This window comes from Ranitomeya imitator, chromosome 9, assembly GCF_032444005.1.
Source record: "Ranitomeya imitator isolate aRanImi1 chromosome 9, aRanImi1.pri, whole genome shotgun sequence".
In the NCBI taxonomy this organism is placed as follows: domain Eukaryota; kingdom Metazoa; phylum Chordata; class Amphibia; order Anura; family Dendrobatidae; genus Ranitomeya; species Ranitomeya imitator.
In genome coordinates, this window is record NC_091290.1 from 74,484,735 (window position 1) to 74,500,731 (window position 15,997).

Genomic DNA, 15,997 nt, shown 5'->3' on the forward strand with positions numbered 1-15,997 from the left:
CTATTTTTGTGGCGCTTCTTTGTAGCTCACAAAACGCACTAAAAGTCACTCAGGAACCTTGAAGGAGTTTTTCTAACCTTCCCATTAAATTGTATTATAAGTATGGAGCTACTCGAAATGAAAAACACCTGAAGAATGATATGCTTATTTTAGTTAACCGCTTGGCATTTTTGGAAACTTGATGTGGTTAAAAGACACCCAAAAGCCTGATCATATGAACAGCAAATCTATTCTACGTGGAAACTAATTTGTTCAGTATTTTCAGCATTTTCAGAGTAATTTTCAGGATGATTTTGGAGTGGACCCACTGAAAATCCGCCTTATAAAGAGGTAAAAGTCTTAAACTGTACATGATTCCCATTGATGATGACTTTAAATCAGATTTTTATATTTTACTGGTACCTGGAATTTTGTTTCTATTTTCTGAGATGTTTTCCAAAGGGATAATCACTGCTCTTGATTAGGGTTGAGCGAAACGGGTCGAACATTTTCAAAAGTCGCCGACTTTTGGCTAAGTCGGGGTTTCATGAAACCCGATCCGACCCCTGTGCGGGGTCGGCCATGCGGTACGCGACTTTCGCGCCAAAGTCGCGTTTCAATGACGCGAAAAGCGCCATTTCTCAGCCAATGAAGGTAAACGCAGAGTGTGGGCAGCGTGATGACATAGGTCCTGGTCCCCACCATCTTAGAGAAGGGCATTGCAGTGATTGGCTTGCTGTCTGCGACGTCACAGGGGCTATAAAGAGGCGTTCCCGCCGACCGCCATCTTACTGCTGCTGATCTGAGCTTAGGGAGAGGTTGCTGCCGCTTTGTCAGAAGCAGGGATAGCGTTAGGCAGGGTCCATTAACCACAAAACCGCTTGTGCTGCAGCGATTTGCACTGTCCAACACCACCCTCGGTGTGCAGGGACAGTGGAATTTTTTTTTTTTTTTTTTTTCCCCTCAGCGCTGTAGCTCATTGGGCTGCCCTAGAAGGCTCCCTGATAGCTGCATTGCTGTGTGTACGCCGCTGTGCAAACCAACTGCTTTTTTCAAAGCACAAATCCTCTTGTTCCTTCCTTTCTGCACAGCTATCTTTTTTGTTTGTCCACACTTTTTATTTCATTTGTGCATCAGTCCACTCCTTATTGCTGCCTGCCATACCTGGCTGAGATTACTGCAGGCAGGGAGATAGTAGCTGCCTGCCATACCTGGCTGAGATTACTGCAGGCAGGGAGATAGTAATTGTAGGACATTCCCTGTTTTTTTTTTTTTTTTTTTTTTGGTGGGAGATTAAGATTGGCAATTTGGCATTTCTGCTAGAGTGCCATCCCTGTGTGTGCCATCTCTCTCACATAGTGGGCCATAGAAAGCCTTTTCATTTTTCTGTATTTTTTTTTGTGGGGTGTATAAATTCTCCCTGATAAAAATACAGTGGGAGATTAATATTGGCCTTTGGGCTTGTGTGCCAGTCCTGAGTGTGCCATCTCTCTCACAAATAGTGGGCCATAGAAAGCCTATTTTATTTTTTTTTGGGTTTTATAAATTCTCCCTGAAAAAAAGGGAGATTAATATTGGCCTCTGGGCTTCTGTGCCAGTCCTGAGCGTGCCATCTGTGCCAGTCCTGAGCGTCCCATCTCTCTCACAAATAGTGGGCCATAGAAAGCCTATTTAATTTTTTTTTTGGTTTTATAAATTTTCCCTGAAAAAAGGGAGATTAATATTGGCCTCTGGGCTTGTGTGCCAGTTGTGAGCGTGCCATCTGTGCCAGTCCTGAGCGTGCCATCTCTCTCACAAATAGTGGGCCATAGAAAGCCTATTTAATTTTTTTTTTGGTTTTATAAATTTTCCCTGAAAAAAGGGAGATTAATATTGGCCTCTGGGCTTGTGTGCCAGTTGTGAGCGTGCCATCTGTGCCAGTCCTGAGCGTGCCATCTCTCTCACAAATAGTGGGCCATAGAAAGCCTATTTAAATATTTTTTTGGTTTTATAAATTCTCCCAGAAAAAAAGGGAGATTAATATTGGCCTCTGGGCTTCTGTGCCAGTTGTGAGCGTGCCATCTGTGCCAGTCCTGAGCGTGCCATCTCTCTCACAAATAGTGGGCCATAGAAAGCCTATTTAAATATTTTTTTGGTTTTATAAATTCTCCCAGAAAAAAAGGGAGATTAATATTGGCCTCTGGGCTTCTGTGCCAGTCCTGAGCGTGCCATCTGTGCCAGTCCTGAGCGTCCCATCTCTCTCACAAATAGTGGGCCATAGAAAGCCTATTTTATTTTTTTTTTGGGTTTCAGAAATTCTCCCTGGAAAAAAAAAGGGAGATTAATATTGCCCTTTGGGCTTGTGTGCCAGTACTAAGCGTTCCATCTCTCTCTCTCTCTCAGTCAGTGGGCCATAGAACGCATATTTTTGGTTTTATTTGTTTTCTAAATTCTCCCTGAAAAAATCATTTTATTTTATTTGGTTTCTAAATTCTTCCTGATAAAATCATATTTTTTTTATTATTTTTATTTCTAAAGTCTCCCTGAAAAAAAAAAAAAAAAAAAACAACCAAAAAAACAGTGGGAGATTAATATTGGCCTTTCTGCTTGTGTGCCAGTCTTGACTCCTGGGTGTGCCATCTCTCTCTCTCTCTCTCTCTCTCTCTCTCTCTCTCTCTCTCTCTCTCTCTCCAATTGTGGTCCATAGAAAGCCTATATTTTTTTTCCTTGATTTGGGTTCTAAAATCTACCAGAGAAAATAACTACATCAATCATTGGTAGAAAAATATTGGCCTCTGGGTTTGTGTGCCACTCCTGACTCCTGTGTGCGTCATCTCTCAGTCAGTGGGCCATAGAACGCCTATTTTTGGTTTTATTTGTTTTCTAAATTCTCCCTGAAAAAATTATTTTATTTTATTTGGTTTCTAAATTCTTCCTGATAAAATCATATTTTTTTTATTATTTTTTTTTCTAAAGTCTCCCTGAAAAAAAAAAAAAAAAACAGTGGGAGATTAATATTGGCCTTTCTGCTTGTGTGCCAGTCTTGACTCCTGGGTGCGTCATCTCTCAGTCAGTGGGCCATAGAACGCCTATTTTTGGTTTTATTTGTTTTATAAATTCTCCCTGAAAAAATCATTTTATTTTATTTGGTTTCTAAATTCTTCCTGATAAAATCATATTTTTTTTATTATTTTTTTTTCTAAAGTCTCCCTGAAAAAAAAAAAAAAAAAACAACCAAAAAAAACAGTGGGAGATTAATATTGGCCTTTCTGCTTGTGTGCCAGTCTTGACTCCTGGGTGCGTCATCTCTCAGTCAGTGGGCCATAGAACGCCTATTTTTGGTTTTATTTGTTTTCTAAATTCTCCCTGAAAAAATCATTTTATTTTATTTGGTTTCTAAATTCTTCCTGATAAAATCATATTTTTTTTATTATTTTTTTTTCTAAAGTCTCCCTGAAAAAAAAAAAAAAAAAAACAACCAAAAAAAACAGTGGGAGATTAATATTGGCCTTTCTGCTTGTGTGCCAGTCTTGACTCCTGGGTGCGTCATCTCTCAGTCAGTGGGCCATAGAACGCCTATTTTTGGTTTTATTTGTTTTCTAAATTCTCCCTGAAAAAATCATTTTATTTTATTTGGTTTCTAAATTCTTCCTGATAAAATCATATTTTTTTTATTATTTTTTTTTCTAAAGTCTCCCTGAAAAAAAAAAAAAAAAAAACAACCAAAAAAAACAGTGGGAGATTAATATTGGCCTTTCTGCTTGTGTGCCAGTCTTGACTCCTGGGTGTGCCATCTCTCTCTCTCTCTCTCTCCAATTGTGGTCCATAGAAAGCCTACATTTTTTTTCCTTGATTTGGGTTCCAAAATCTACCAGAGAAAATAACTCCATCAATCATTGGTAGAAAAATATTGGCCTCTGGGCTTGTGTGCCACTCCTGATTCCTGTGTGCGTCATCTCTCACTCAGTGGCCCATAGAAAGCATATAGTTTGTTACATTTGTTTTCTAAATTCTCCCTGCAAAAATCTATTTTTTTTTTTTTGGGGGGTTTCTAAAGTGTTCCTGAAAAAAATAAAAATAAAAAAAAAATAATAGTGTGACATTAATATTAACATTTGTGCTTCAGTGACAGTCCTGCGTGTGGGGCATCTCTCTAATTTGCAGCCACCAAAAAAAGAGTGTGTAACATTGGGCCTGATTTTCGCTGTGGTCTCACCAACCTGTAAAGGGGTAGCTAAATCATACAGAAGTTATAGCTCACCGTGTAAGTTGTGTGACTGCAACAAATAACGTTAGTTTGGTTACGTTTTTAAAACAATGAGGAAGTCTAGTGGAAGAGGTCGTGGCCGGGGGCGTTCATTGTCAGCTGGTAATGAGGGTAGTGGTAGTGGTGGAGCATCAGGTGGTCGTGGGGGAAAAAATATTGCACCTAAGTCTGGAGCTGTGGAGCCAGGTTCGTCGTCCGGCTACACAAGGCCTCGAACGCTCCCTTTTCTGGGATTAGGAAAACCGCTTTTAAAGCCGGAGCAGCAAGAGCAAGTTTTGGCTTATCTTGCTGACTCAGCCTCTAGCTCTTTTGCCTCATCTCGTGAAACTGGTAAAAGTAAAAGCAGCGCGTCGTTAGTGGATGTTCACGGTCAGGGACAAGTCACTTCCTTGTCCTCTTCAGCAAAAACAACAACAGAGAAGAATGCAGCAGGCGACACAACGGGTTACTCCATGGAGCTCTTTACACATACCGTCCCTGGCTTAGAAAGTGAAGCAGTTAACAGTCCATGCCCATTACAAATTGAATCTGACATGGAGTGCACTGACGCACAGCCACAGCCAGACTACTATGCTGGTCCTTTGACTCAGACCACAACATTGCCCTCGCAGGGTGCTGATCAAGAATCAGACCCTGATGAGACTATGTTGCCCCATCACGAACGCTATACCACCGAACGACACGGTGACACAGACGAAGTTGCGCAGGAGGTACAAGAAGAGTTATTAGATGACCCAGTTCTTGACCCCGATTGGCAGCCATTGGGGGAACAGGGTGCAGGCGGCAGCAGTTCTGAAGCAGAGGAGGAGGAGGGGCCGCAGCAGGCATCAACATCGCCACAGGTTCCATCTGCCGGGCCCGTATCTTGCCCAAAACGCGTGGCAAAGCCAAAACCTGGTGGAGGACAGCGTGGCCATCCGGTTAAAGCTCAGTCTGCAATGCCTGAAAAGGTATCCGATGCTAGAAAGAGTGCAGTCTGGCATTTTTTTAAACAACATCCAATTGATCAGCGCAAAGTCATCTGTCAAAAATGTTCTACTTCCTTAAGCAGAGGTCAGAATCTGAAAAGTCTCAATACTAGTTGCATGCATAGACATTTAACCACCATGCATTTGAAAGCTTGGACTAACTACCAAACGTCCCTTAAGGTTGTTGCACCCTCGGCCAATGAAGCTAGTCATCAACGCAACATCCCTTCCGGCAGTGTAGGACCACCATTTAGCGCACCACCTGCTGTATCTGTGCAGGTATCTTTGCCAGGCCAAAGCAGTCAGGGTCAGGGAATCACCAGTTTCGTAGTAGGAAACACTGCATCTAGGGCACCGGCGGCAACAATACCATCTCCCACCGTCTCTCAGTCTGCCATGTCCACCGGCACCCCCGCTAGTTCCACGATCTCCAGCTCTCCAGTCCAGCTCACCCTACATGAGACTATGGTTAGAAAAAGGAAATACTTAGCCTCGCATCCGCGTACACAGGGTTTGAACGCCCACATAGCTAGACTAATCTCGTTAGAGATGATGCCCTACCGGTTAGTTGAAAGCGAAGCTTTCAAAGACCTGATGGACTACGCTGTACCACGCTACGAGCTACCCAGTCGACACTTTTTTTCCAGAAAAGCCATCCCAGCCCTCCACCAGCATGTTAAAGAGCGCATCGTCCATGCACTCAGGCAATCTGTGAGCACAAAGGTGCACCTGACAACAGATGCATGGACCAGTAGGCATGGCCAGGGACGTTACGTGTCCATCACGGCACACTGGGTAAATGTGGTGGATTCAGGGTCCACAGGGGACAGCAAGTTTGGGACAGTTCTGCCTAGCCCACGGTCTAGTAAACAGTTGTCTGTAGCCGTTCGCACCCCCTCCTCCTCCTCCTCCTCGTCCTCCTGCAGAAGCAAGAGCTCGTCCACAGACCGCAGTCGCACAAACACTCCATCCGCACCTGCCACTGTTGCACACCAGGTCTCCCATTATGGGGCAGCTACTGGCATACGTCAGCAGGCTGTATTGGCTATGAAGTGTTTGGGCGACAATAGACACACCGCGGAAGTTCTGTCCGAGTTCTTGCAGCAAGAAACGCAGTCGTGGCTGGGCACTGTAGATCTTGAGGCAGGCAAGGTAGTGAGTGATAACGGAAGGAATTTCATGGCTGCCATCTCCCTTTCCCAACTGAAACACATTCCTTGCCTGGCTCACACCTTAAACCTGGTGGTGCAGTGCTTCCTGAAAAGTTATCCGGGGTTATCCGACCTGCTCCTCAAAGTGCGTGGACTTTGCGCACATATCCGCCGTTCGCCTGTACACTCCAGCCGTATGCAGACCTATCAGCGTTCTTTGAACCTTCCCCAGCATCGCCTAATCATAGACGTTGCAACAAGGTGGAACTCAACACTGCACATGCTTCAGAGACTGTGCGAACAGAGGCGGGCTGTTATGTTTTTGTGGGAGGATACACATACACGGGCAGGCAGTAGGATGGCAGACATGGAGTTGTCAGGTGTGCAGTGGTCGAAGATTCAAGACATGTGTCAAGTCCTTCAGTGTTTTGAGGAATGCACACGGCTGGTTAGTGCAGACAACGCCATAATAAGCATGAGCATCCCCCTAATGCGTCTGCTGATGCAAAGTTTGACGCACATAAAGGATCAGGCGTCTGCACCAGAGGAAGAGGAAAGCCTTGATGACAGTCAGCGATTGTCTGGTCAGGGCAGTGTACATGACGAGGTACCGGGCGAAGAGGAGGTGGAGGATGAGGAGGATGATGGGGATGAGTATATTTTTAATGAGGAAGCTTTCCCGGGGGCACGGGAAATTGGTGGCGTGGCAAGGCCGGGTTCTGGTTTTTTGAGGGACACAAGTGACGTAGATTTGCCTGCAACTGCCCCTCAACCAAGCACAACCGCAGATTTGACAACGGGAACTTTGGCCCACATGGCGGATTATGCCTTGCGTATCCTCAAAAGGGACACACGCATTACAAAAATGATGAACGATGACGATTACTGGTTGGCCTGCCTCCTTGATCCTCGCTATAAAGGCAAATTGCAAAATATTATGCCACATGAGAACTTGGAACTAATATTAGCAACAAAACAATCAACTCTTGTTGACCGTTTGCTTCTGGCATTCCCTGCACACAGCGCCCGTGATCGTTCTCACACGAGCTCCAGGGGCCAGCAGACCAGAGGTGTTAGAGGGGCAGAAATCAGAAGTGGCGTTGGACAGAGGGGTTTTCTGACCAGGTTGTGGAGTGATTTTTCTATGACCGCAGACAGGACAGGTACTGCAGCATCAATTCAAAGTGACAGGAGACAACATTTGTCCAGTATGGTTACAAACTATTTTTCATCCCTTATCGACGTTCTCCCTCAACCGTCATTCCCATTTGATTACTGGGCATCCAAATTAGACACCTGGCCAGAATTGGCAGAATATGCATTGCAGGAGCTTGCTTGCCCGGCAGCTAGTGTCCTATCAGAAAGAGTATTCAGTGCTGCAGGTTCAATACTAACAGAAAAAAGGACTCGTCTGGCTACCCAAAATGTAGATGATCTAACCTTCATTAAAATGAACCACAACTGGATTTCAAAATCTTTTGCCCCACCCTGCCCGGCTGACACCTAGCTTTCCTATGAAAAGGTCTTGCCTGTGGACTATTCTGAATGACTTTTCCAATCTCGTAATTTTCTTCACCTGATTGTCCAGCATACGACATGTTTCCACCTCACGAAATGGCCAAACTCCCCACACGGGGCCGTGCTATCGCCACTTTGCGCTTGGACCCTTGAGAGTGCTGTTTGTCTGAAGAGGTGGGTGTGGCCGCTTTTGGTCGACGGCACTGCCACTGGGTCCCTCATAGTACAATAAAGTGTCTCTGGCGGTGGTGGTGCGCACCCAACGTCAGACACACCGTTGTAATATGAGGGGCCCTGTGCCTGTACCGCCGGCCACAAGACAGTTCCCCCCCCCAGCTCAAACAGTGCTCTACCACTAGCAAAATTATCTCTCACAGCTTCACCAATGTGTAGTCTAGCCGCTGACATCCTTCAATGCCTGGCACTGACAATACCATTGTTTTGACATTTTTGTTATGTTAGGCCTTCGAAGCCTGTCTGCGGTCCCTTCTTTCTACAACTACTACACTGACCAGGCCACTGCTGGCCGTGTTACCCTGGAACCAATTTAAAAGTGCCTACAGTCAGCCCAATTTTGTTATGTTAGGCCTTCGAAGACTGTCTGCCGTCACTCCTTCCACTAGACTTCCACTGACCATACACTGCTGCCCATGTACCCCTGGAACCAATTTAAAGTGCCTACAGCCAGCCCAATTTTGTTATGTTAGGCCTTCGAAGCCTGTCTGCGGTCACTCCTTCCACTAGACTTCCACTGACCAGACCACTGCTGCCCGTGTACCCCTGGAACCAATTTAAAAGTGCCTACAGCCATGTGTTATTATTTTAGGCCTTCGATGCCTGTCTGCGGTCACTCCTTCCACTAGGCCTCCACTGACCACACCACTGCTGCCCGTGTACCCCTGGAACCAATTTAAAATTGCCTACAGCCAGCCCAATTTTTTTATTTTAGGCCTTCGATGCCTGTCTGCGGTCCATTCTTTCAACTACTACTACACTGACCAGGTCACTGCTGCCCGTGTACCCCTGGAACCAATTTAAAATTGCCTACAGCCAGCCCAATTTTTTTATTTTAGGCCTTCGATGCCTGTCTGCGGTCCATTCTTTCAACTACTACTACACTGACCAGGTCACTGCTGCCCGTGTACCCCTGGAACCAATTTAAAATTGCCTACAGCCAGCCCAATTTTTTTATTTTAGGCCTTCGATGCCTGTCTGCGGTCCATTCTTTCAACTACTACTACACTGACCAGGTCACTGCTGCCCGTGTACCCCTGGAACCAATTTAAAATTGCCTACAGCCAGCCCAATTTTTTTATTTTAGGCCTTCGATGCCTGTCTGCGGTCCATTCTTTCAACTACTACTACACTGACCAGGTCACTGCTGCCCGTGTACCCCTGGAACCAATTTAAAATTGCCTACAGCCATGTGTTATTATTTTAGGCCTTCGATGCCTGTCTGCGGTCACTCCTTCCACTAGGCCTCCACTGACCACACCACTGCTGTCCGTGTACCCCTGGAACCAATTTAAAATTGCCTACAGCCATGTGTTATTATTTTAGGCCTTCGATGCCTGTCTGCGGTCACTCCTTCCACTAGACTTCCACTGACCAGACCACTGCTGCCCGTGTACCCCTGGAACCAATTTAAAAGTGCCTACAGCCAGCCCAAGTTTGTTATGTTAGGCCTTCGATGCCTGTCTGCGGTCCATTCTTTCAACTACTACTACACTGACCAGGTCACTGCTGCCCGTGTACCCCTGGAACCAATTTAAAATTGCCTACAGCCAGCCCAATTTTTTTATTTTAGGCCTTCGATGCCTGTCTGCGGTCCATTCTTTCAACTACTACTACACTGACCAGGTCACTGCTGCCCGTGTACCCCTGGAACCAATTTAAAATTGCCTACAGCCATGTGTTATTATTTTAGGCCTTCGATGCCTGTCTGCGGTCACTCCTTCCACTAGGCCTCCACTGACCACACCACTGCTGTCCGTGTACCCCTGGAACCAATTTAAAATTGCCTACAGCCATGTGTTATTATTTTAGGCCTTCGATGCCTGTCTGCGGTCACTCCTTCCACTAGGCCTCCACTGACCACACCACTGCTGTCCGTGTACCCCTGGAACCAATTTAAAATTGCCTACAGCCATGTGTTATTATTTTAGGCCTTCGATGCCTGTCTGCGGTCCATTCTTTCAACTACTACTACACTGACCAGGGCACTGCTGGCCGTGTACCCCTGGAACCAATTTAAAATTGCCTACAGCCAGCCCAATTTTTTTATTTTAGGCCTTCGATGCCTGTCTGCGGTCCATTCTTTCAACTACTACTACACTGACCAGGTCACTGCTGCCCGTGTACCCCTGGAACCAATTTAAAATTGCCTACAGCCATGTGTTATTATTTTAGGCCTTCGATGCCTGTCTGCGGTCACTCCTTCCACTAGGCCTCCACTGACCACACCACTGCTGTCCGTGTACCCCTGGAACCAATTTAAAATTGCCTACAGCCATGTGTTATTATTTTAGGCCTTCGATGCCTGTCTGCGGTCACTCCTTCCACTAGGCCTCCACTGACCACACCACTGCTGTCCGTGTACCCCTGGAACCAATTTAAAATTGCCTACAGCCATGTGTTATTATTTTAGGCCTTCGATGCCTGTCTGCGGTCCATTCTTTCAACTACTACTACACTGACCAGGGCACTGCTGGCCGTGTACCCCTGGAACCAACATCAGAAAATATAAAAATAAGTATTTTGCTTATAAAAAAGAAAATACTGGTGAGATATCAAATGCAGACATTTTAACATTAAAAACAAACACACAACTCTAATCTGGTACAGTACTAAAAATGGCCACCAGCTACAATTACTTTCTCCTGCAAGTAGTTAACTGAAAGTTTTTTTAAATTGAAAACACACATATGGCATCCACCGAGTGTTGTCCTGTCGCGTCTTCTTTATATTATTGCCGAGAAGATGCAAAATAATGAAAATAATAAAATCATTAATTACCAAAATAATAGAGAAAGTCAACACCACATTGCAAATAAACATTCATTCCAAATAAAGAAGCAGGGCGCGTCCGAGGGTGAGTATATACCTAATAAGAATATAATCACCCTCGGACGCGCAATGCTTATTTCCAACAGCCTTCCTTCCTAAGAATCAGCCCTTCCGTCGTGTAGAGAGACGTTGTGTTACACTCCAAGGTGTTCCCCAGGTTGCCTTTCCTGAGCTTCGATCTTCCGGCTCTCGTTTAGTAGTTCTTGGAAACTACTCTGCATTAGGCCTTCAAATTGGGTATGGGGTGTAGAGAGATGGTGTGTTCCACTCCAAGGTGTTCCCCAGGTTGCCTTTCCTGAGCTTCGATCTTCCGGCTCTCGTTTAGTAGTTGTTGGAAACTACGCTGCATTAGGCCTTCAAATTGGGTATGGGGTGTAGCGAGAGGGTGTGTTACACTCCAAGGTGTTCCCCAGGTTGCCTTTCCTGAGCTTCGATCTTCCGGCTCTCGTTTAGTAGTTCTTGGAAACTACACTGCATTAGGCCTTCAAATTGGGTATGGGGTGTAGAGAGAGGGTGTGTTACACTCTAAGGTGTTCCCCAGGTTTCCTTGCCATTGCTTCGGTCTTCCGACTCTCGTTTAGTAGTTGTAGAAAAGTACACTGCATTAGGCCATACAAAATGGGTATGGGGTGGAGAGAGATGGTGTGTTACACTCCAAGGTGTTCCCCAGGTTGCCTTTCCTGAGCTTCTATCTTCAGGCTCTCATTAAATTGTGGTTAAATGGAACAACTGCATTTGGCGTACTAGTTGGTTTGGGGCCTACTATCGGTGTCTGCCACTCCTTGCTGTTCTCCTCCACTGAACAAAGCTGTGCCGCCTGTTTACTACGGTTGCCAATTTTGAACTGCATTTCGACTACTTACTGATTTGGCCCTACTCTCTGTGTCAGCCTCTCATTCCAGTTGTCCTCCACTGCAATGCCCCCTGGTTATTCCTGTGTTACCAATTTTGAACTGCATTTAGCCCACTTTCTTCTTTGGGCCTATATCTGTGTTTCCACTTCATCGTGCCCATTGCCCAGCCAGTGATAGATGAGTCTGCTGGTACATTGACCCATAACGCAACATTCCCCGTGCACGCTACACAACAACATTGTGACCCTGCTGAAAGTCAGGTTGCTCTTCCCGCATACCATACCACCTTACACGGGGACAAAGAGGAAGGTGCAGATGAAAGTGCAGGTTCCTTCATCAGGTGGGGGGAGGAATACTAGTTGGCGACGTCACTGGCACAGGGCCTCTCATAGTACGCAAAAGTGTTGCTGCCGGTGGGAGGCGCCCCCGCCGTGCAAACACACCGCTGTACTTTGAGGGGCCCTGTGCCAGTGCCAATGCCAACGAGTGGGCCCCCCCTGCTTGCTCAGGTTCACAGCACTTGCAAAGTTGAAATACTTACCTCTCCCTGCTCCACTGCCGTGACGTGGTCCAGATTTCCTGGGCCCACTAATTACTTGAACCAGCCCTACCCCCCACAACTTTAGCCAAATGACCCCCAATTTCAAATGCCTTCCAATTATTATAAGGTAAATTACGCTTGACAAGCTTCATTAAGAAGAATGGATGGTTTTGACATTAAAATGGCCACTCTAGGTGTTTTCCTGGCCCCCACTCACTGCCGACTATGCTGCCCCATTGACTTGCATTGGGTTTCGTGTTTCGGTCGATCCCGACTTTACGTCATAATCGGCCGATTTCACTCGACCCGACTTTGGACATAGTCGGGTTTCGCAAAACCCGGCTCGACTCTAAAAAGGTCAAGGTCGCTCAACTCTACTCTTGATCATGGTGCTATAAGAAAAGGTGTGTGAAACTCATCAATGGTCAATGTCTGAGTAGTCGTGGCCGAGTGGTTAAGGCAATGGACTAGAAATCCATTGGGGTTTCACCGCGCAGGTTCAAATCCTGCCGACTACGAATATGTTCCTATAGTTTTTTGTCTGATTACCTGAGAAGATAAATTTGCGTGTGTCCTGGTTTATCACACATGAAGGTGATATGCAAAATTTAGACAGGGTTTCTAGAACCAGACTGACTTGATTTTTGGATGTATTTTCTATAAGCCGATCTGACGCTGCATCCCACGTGCGTCAAGCCACTAATTGAAAGAAGCGCCATGAGTGCCACCAGGTAAGTGGTGCTTCTCCCTCTTTTGTCTAGCAGTCACAGACCACTACTGTGGCAGATGTACTGGGACATGCACTTTGATTTGCAACAACCTTGAGTTATCTCTTGGAATAAACTTTTTACCACACAATGAAAATTTTTTAGCCACTTCTGGATGAACAGCTTTCTAACAGTATAAGTTTTGCAATTATTTTTTTTCTTACCCTGTTTCCAAGTAACAGATCCAGCACTCTATTTACTAGCCACTTTTCATCAACATTTAAAACTGTCCTTGTTGAGATATCATGGAACCCTTGGCACACTTGTGGAATAAAAGTTTAGGAGATATTAATTTACCATTGTGTATTAATTGTAGATTTGCACTACAGCTTTAGAGCCTGTATTCACCTTCATTCATGAGTTCAAATGTGCATTTTAGCACAAAAACTGCAGCCATGTAATTTTTTTAGTGTGGTTCCATGGTGTAATGGTTAGCACTCTGGACTTTGAATCCAGCCATCTGAGTTCAAATCTCAGTGGAACCTGGGCAGCTCTATGTACATATGTTTCAGTTTTTCCGCTTACACTGAGTTCTCTTGTACCCAAGTTTTAACATAAAAAGAGAGTTAAAATCAACATGCCAAAAAAAGATTTGAATGTTCCAAACATCCATGGAGTGATCACTTTGAGTTGTATGGTCAAATCCACCTATGAAGCAGGATTACTGAAACTTAAAATTGACTTTAAGATACAACACTCTTACGAATTGTGTCACACAAAGCAACCATACCCTATGATTTATGTCAATGTTCACATAACACTTTTTCCAGGTGTTTTAAACTGACAAGGATTTTAAGCTGAAATGGCTTCAGGAATTGTTGGTGTTTTCTTCCTGAATCATCTTTTCTTTTGTTTTTCAGAATTTCCTAAAGCACTTTGCAAACATTTTTGGTGGTATTTTTATAAAATTATTTTGGGAACCTTTTGAGTCTATTTTTGTGGCGCTTCTTTGTAGCTCACAAAACGCACTAAAAGTCACTCAGGAACCTTGAAGGAGTTTTTCTAACCTTCCCATTAAATTGTATTATAAGTATGGAGCTACTCGAAATGAAAAACACCTGAAGAATGATATGCTTATTTTAGTTAACCGCTTGGCATTTTTGGAAACTTGATGTGGTTAAAAGACACCCAAAAGCCTGATCATATGAACAGCAAATCTATTCTACGTGGAAACTAATTTGTTCAGTATTTTCAGCATTTTCAGAGTAATTTTCAGGATGATTTTGGAGTGGACCCACTGAAAATCCGCCTTATAAAGAGGTAAAAGTCTTAAACTGTACATGATTCCCATTGATGATGACTTTAAATCAGATTTTTATATTTTACTGGTACCTGGAATTTTGTTTCTATTTTCTGAGATGTTTTCCAAAGGGATAATCACTGCTCTTGATCATGGTGCTATAAGAAAAGGTGTGTGAAACTCATCAATGGTCAATGTCTGAGTAGTCGTGGCCGAGTGGTTAAGGCGATGGACTAGAAATCCATTGGGGTTTCCCCGCGCAGGTTCAAATCCTGCCGACTACGAATATGTTCCTATAGTTTTTTGTCTGATTACCTGAGAAGATAAATTTGCGTGTGTCCTGGTTTATCACACATGAAGGTGATATGCAAAATTTAGACAGGGTTTCTAGAACCAGACTGACTTGATTTTTGGATGTATTTTCTATAAGCCGATCTGACGCTGCATCCCACGTGCGTCAAGCCACTAATTAAAAGAAGCGCCATGAGTGCCACCAGGTAAGTGGTGCTTCTCCCTCTTTTGTCTATCAGTCACAGACCACTGCTGTGGCACATGTACTGGGACATGCACTTTGATTTGCAACAACCTTGAGTTATCTCTTGGAATAAACTTTTTACCACACAATGAAAATTTGTTAGCCACTTCTGGATGAACAGCTTTCTAACAGTATAAGTTTTGCAATTATTTTTTTTCTTACCCTGTTTCCAAGTAACAGATCCAGCACTCTATTTACTAGCCACTTTTCATCAACATTTAAAACTGTCCTTGTTGAGATATCATGGAACCCTTGGCACACTTGTGGAATAAAAGTTTAGGAGATATTAATTTACCATTGTGTATTAATTGTAGATTTGCACTACAGCTTTAGAGCCTGTATTCACCTTCATTCATGAGTTCAAATGTGCTTTTTAGCACAAAAACTGCAGCCAGGTGTTTTTTCATGTGGTTCCATGGTGTAATGGTTAGCTGTTATGTTTGCTAATGACAGGTGTTATGAAGGCAATCCAGAAACACAGTGTGCTTAGCGATCAGAGCGCACACAGTGATCTGACAAATATCCAAAAATACAAGAACGAGCTCTGAGACGTGGAAACTCTGTAGACTGCACACCTGATCCTATCCTAAACACAACTAAAAGCGGCTGTGGATTGCGCCTAACAACTACCTAGGCAACTCGGCACAGCCTAAGAAACTAGCTAGCCTGAAGATAGAAAAATAGGCCTGACTTGCCCCAGAGAAATTCCCCAAAGGAAAAGGCAGCCCCCCACATATAATGACTGTGAGTAAGATGAAAAGACAAAACGTAGGGATGAAATAGATTCAGCAAAGTGGGGCCCGATATTTTAGGACAGAGCGAGGACAGTAAAGCGAACTTTGCAGTCTACAAAAAACCCTAAAGCAAAGCCACGCAAAGGGGGCAAAAAAAACCCACCGTGCCGAACTAACGGCACGGCGGTACACCCTTTGCGTCTCAGAGCTTCCAGCAAAACAAAAGACAAGCTGGACAGAAAAAAAGCAACAAAAAAGCAAAAAGCACTTAGCTATACAGAGCAGCAGGTCACAGGAACAATCAGGAGAAGCTCAGATCCAACACTGAAACATTGACAAGGAGCAAGGATAGCAGCATCAGGCGGAGTTAAGTAATGAAGCAGTTAACGAGCTCACCA

The 15,997-nt window shown here is 44.5% G+C and overlaps 3 non-coding genes across 3 annotated transcripts; all 3 read left to right on the forward strand.

Moving 5' to 3' along the window:
- The first annotated feature begins 12,759 nt into the window (after nt 1-12,759).
- Nucleotides 12,760-12,841, forward strand: TRNAS-AGA (transfer RNA serine (anticodon AGA)). The gene has a single exon. It is a non-coding gene; the product is annotated as a tRNA-Ser (tRNA).
- A 662-nt stretch (nt 12,842-13,503) lies between these two features.
- TRNAQ-UUG (transfer RNA glutamine (anticodon UUG)) lies at nt 13,504-13,575 on the forward strand. The gene has a single exon. It is a non-coding gene; the product is annotated as a tRNA-Gln (tRNA).
- A 957-nt stretch (nt 13,576-14,532) lies between these two features.
- TRNAS-AGA (transfer RNA serine (anticodon AGA)) lies at nt 14,533-14,614 on the forward strand. The gene has a single exon. It is a non-coding gene; the product is annotated as a tRNA-Ser (tRNA).
- Nucleotides 14,615-15,997: the final 1,383 nt, after the last annotated feature.